Source organism: Zea mays, chromosome 5 (assembly GCF_902167145.1).
Source record: "Zea mays cultivar B73 chromosome 5, Zm-B73-REFERENCE-NAM-5.0, whole genome shotgun sequence".
NCBI lineage: Eukaryota > Viridiplantae > Streptophyta > Magnoliopsida > Poales > Poaceae > Zea > Zea mays.
The window spans coordinates 38,388,521-38,392,913 of NC_050100.1; the positions used below are offsets into that span (position 1 = coordinate 38,388,521).

The following is a 4,393-nucleotide window of genomic DNA, read 5'->3' on the forward strand; positions in this document are numbered from 1 at the left end:
TACATTCAACATTCTTGAAACAGAAAGAAACAGTACACCATACAAAGGAAAACATGTGCAAAACAAAATAGCACTCGCTTCTACGGTCAGAAAGAAACGCTGAGGTTGAAATAACAATTGAGAAGTTGTTGTGTTTATATTATACAAATCTGAAATAGAACATTTAATTCGACATACTGTCACATTACTCAACATTTATTAATTGTCATTAAAGTTATCGCCTAGTTTTAATTAGTTTGCTATGCTAATAACTTTCAGATAGATAAATAATTCACATAGCATTAATGATTATAAGCGAGACGAAATAACGACGCAGGACGAAAATCACCACGTACCAAGCAGCACGGCAACACATGCACAGTACACGCGCAGCACGCGTACGACGCACGGGCTGACACTACACGCAAGAACTAATTAATAGGTAACATAATTAAACTAAAAAATTATTTAATAATAATAGTTCAGTTAAAATTAACTGCACTGATGTTGATTTATAAGTGTGCAATTTAAAATTATAAACTAGATTTAAATTAAAGTGTCGTTCTATTAACCTCCGGTCAAACAAACGTTTAAATAAATTAGATACAATTTACAACAACAGAGAATTTTGATTGTAACATGTAGACAATTTTAAGACGAATCTAATGTAACTTGAACGGAGTGAATTGAATTTAAAACACAAAAGTTATCTCAGTTTTAATTTGAACTAAATTCCTACGTACGGATTAAAATAGAACAGTGGCTAAATTACAAAACTGTCATCTTCTACCTCCTCTCTTCTCCTTCCTCCGAACCATGGGAGGGGGAGGGGGAGGGAGTTGTGTAGGGGCCGAGACGGCCGGCCAGTGCACGGGGGTCGTAAGATGGCGCGGGCGAGCGAGCCGGCCGACCGTACATTCAACATTCTTGGAACAGAAAAAAACAGTACACCATACGAAGGAAAACATGTGCAAAACAAAATAGCGCTCGCTTCTACGGTCAGAAAGAAACGCTGAGGTCGAAATAACGATTGAGAAGTTGTTGCATTTATAGTATACAAATCTGAAATAGAATATTTAATTCGATATACTTGCATTACTCAACATTTATTAATTGTCATTAAAGTTATCGCCTAGTTTTAATTAGTTTGCTACGCTAACAAATTTTAGCTAGATAAATAATTCACATAGCATTAGTGATTATAAGCGAGACGAAATAACGGCGCGAGACGAAAATCACCACGCGTGAAGCAGCACGGTAGCACGTGCACAGTACGTGCGCAGCACGCATACGACGCATGAGCCGACACTACACACAAGAGCTAATTAATAGGTAACATGATTAAACTAAACAATTATTCAATAATAATAGTTCAGTTAAAATTAACTGCACTGATGTTGATTTATAAATGCGCAATTTAAAATTATAAACTAGATTTAAAATAAAGTGTCGTTCTATTAACCTTCGGTCAAACAAACATTTAAATAAATTAGATAAAATATACAACAATAGAGAACTTTGCTTCTAACATGTAGATAATTTTAAGACAAATCTAACGTAACTTGAATGGTGTGAATCAGATTTAAAACACAAAAGTTATCGCAGTTTTAATTTAAACTAAATTCCTGTGTACGGATTAAAATAGAACAGGGGCTAAATTACAAAACTGTCATCTTCTACATCCTCTCTTCTCCTTCCTCTCAACCAAGGGAGGGGAGGGAGCTACGTAGGGGTCGAGCCGGCCGGCCAGGGCGCGGATGAGCCAGCCGGACAGGCCGCCGCCCGGGGGTGGGACAGGAGAGGGGGAGGTGTCACCGCCGGGGGAGAGAAGGGGAGGGAGAGGGAGGCCCTGCACGGACGGAAAAACAAAGAACATGAAGAAACCCTATGTACAACAATGGTGGAGGCTCACCGGAGAAGACTGTCACACCCGAATTTAAGGAATAAAGCCGAGTGCATCTCATATAAGCGCCAGAGAAGACAACACATATAGTATGCCAATTTTACACTCTTCAGAGGTTGCACATCTTTACCCACAAGTCATGTTACCCATCTGCCAAGAGACGACCAATCCCATACACCTCTACCGAGGAGGCGAGGCAGGGTAACACTATGAGGCCTTTACAAAGTTCCACTAGCTTCAGAAAATCCGCTACAGTTTATAGGAAGCTCCAGTGCAGAAATCCCTCGCCTGACCGCCATCGCAGCAAAATCAACCCAAGGACCTCCCTACACTAACCACTCTCCTACTGCCCTTGCCCCTTTCGGGTAAGGTAGTCGTTCACTAGCTTTCCTAGTTAATCAGCCAAGGGCGTCCCATTAAACTCTTGTGGTAGCACTGTTTTCCCGGGTGGTCGCTCCATGTTCTCATTAACATAATGATCTTAACATGAACAGTAATAATAAACAGATAATAAAAGTGTAACCATGAATAGTGTATCTCCATACCCAAAACCACAATAAGCAATAACAAATACTACCCAAAAATATGCAGTGGCAACACGGTATAAAGATAGCCAAAACTGGGGTAACCTATTGGATCCCATCAAAATTAACCTATGCAGATCATTATAATTAATAAGAACATGGCTGGGAAAAAGTAAGTGATCAAGGGCACAACTTGCCTTCAATGAGCTCCTGCTCAGCTACTTCTATCTGCTGGGCCTCAGGATCCACAGTAGTTTGCTCGTCTACTCGCATCAACACAATACATACATAGTGTAGCAAAAATTAACATCACACCAAATATGTAAACAAAATATACAATAAAAATCAACATATTAAAATAAGATCCTAGGAACAGGAATCATTAATTTTGGAGTTATGGATTTTGAATTATGAATTTCCAAAGGTTTTATGTGCTTGAAATATGATTAAATGAGAAATAAATTCTCCTACTGTTTTCATGCCAAAACAGAGGCTCTAGGTGATAAATAATAATATTACAAAAATTTAGAATTGGAATGAATCAATTTGGACTAAAAATAAATTTTCTATGCATTTTACAAGTTTCTGCAATTAATTTAATATTAAAATTCATTTTCTAATTGATTTTATCCTAGAAAGTCAGGGCCCTGGTGTAATAAATCCTAAGACTCAGGGCACTGTTATGAAGGACGGCGGGTTTATTCATAAAGAACAGAAGGTCTTTTTAGCAACATTCCTAGCCGAAAGGGTATGGGGGCATTCTGGCGGTCCGACCAGAGGTAGACGCTTCAGATTAGAACCAGGCGCATACTCACCCGCGCACTCCCCTGGCCGACGGATCCGAGATCGATGGCCAATATCACGCTATGTCAAGATCCAATCTCTACTAGACGATTTGTATCCTACGGTCAAATTTTAATGAAGCGAAGAGTTATCTTGGCTTCTAATCGCAGCCGACCGAGAAGGATTAGACGGCCCTCGAGTCCTCTTCTTCCCCCAGCGTTGACGCATGACGGCGCAACCCACCGCGCGGCGGCAAGACCACCAGAGTTGCAAATCCGATCACCCTGCCCACCATTTCCTAATTCATTCGTTCCTCGCCTAATTGATGGCGTTATGAACTCGCTTCCCCCACCAATTTCTGCCCTCGACGAGCGCAGAGCCCTGCCCACGGCGCGCCGCGGCGATGCCATTGCAGGCGACACAGGGCCCTTAGTATTAGCGTGTATGAGCCAATTCTACTACCCGATACCTATTGGGAAATCAAGCAAAGCACGGATGGGGAGCTCACCTAGTGTAGTGGCGGATATGCCGAGAGGCGCACGCGGCGATCGACGGTGAAGGCGAATCCCCCCTTGCTCCACACCACGGCGCGATGCAATAGCTCCCAATGGTGGGTAGGGAACCGGTCGCGTTATGGCTAAATAGCCTTGGCCAGCTCGATTCCAGATTCCCCGCAACGGAATCCGCAAACCATGCGCGGTTTGTTGAGCTCAGCGACGTGCGCACGATGCGGGGAATACTGTGACTACCAGGTCCCATGTGCAGTGAGTGGTGCGGCCAAAACAGGTGACACGCGTGCGGCGGAGCCAAGCTGACAACTAGGGTCCGGTTGACGGCGAGCAGTGCCAGGCGCGGGATAGGGTCACGAACACGTGGGCCCGATCGGTCAGCGAAAGCGGTCGGCACGTGGAAGTGGGCTAGGTGGGCCGAAATCGATGGTCTGCGGCCCAGGTGCGGTATAGCTCTTTTTCTTTTCTTATTTTCCCTTTTTCTCTATTTCCAAATCCAATTTGATTTCAAACTTGAATTCAAACTTTGTGATTCATTTACAAATTATATCTGTGAAATTAGAAGTACTAATTCTAGAGATATTTAATTATATATATTATTTTTATATCTTTTCTCCTTTTGTTTTAAATTCTAAAATTTCCTTTAGGGTTTAAATTCTAATTTGGGTATTATCATATTTATTTTTACCTTATTT

At 42.0% G+C, this 4,393-nt stretch overlaps 1 long non-coding RNA gene across 1 annotated transcript; it reads right to left on the reverse strand.

Moving 5' to 3' along the window:
* Positions 1 to 2,603: 2,603 nt before the first annotated feature.
* Positions 2,604 to 4,016, reverse strand: LOC118472005 (uncharacterized). Its single transcript, XR_004849400.1, has 2 exons — positions 3,698 to 4,016; positions 2,604 to 2,669 (listed from the first exon to the last, which is right to left on the reverse strand). It is a non-coding gene; the product is annotated as an uncharacterized lncRNA (long non-coding RNA).
* Between the last annotated feature and the right edge of the window lie 377 nt (positions 4,017 to 4,393).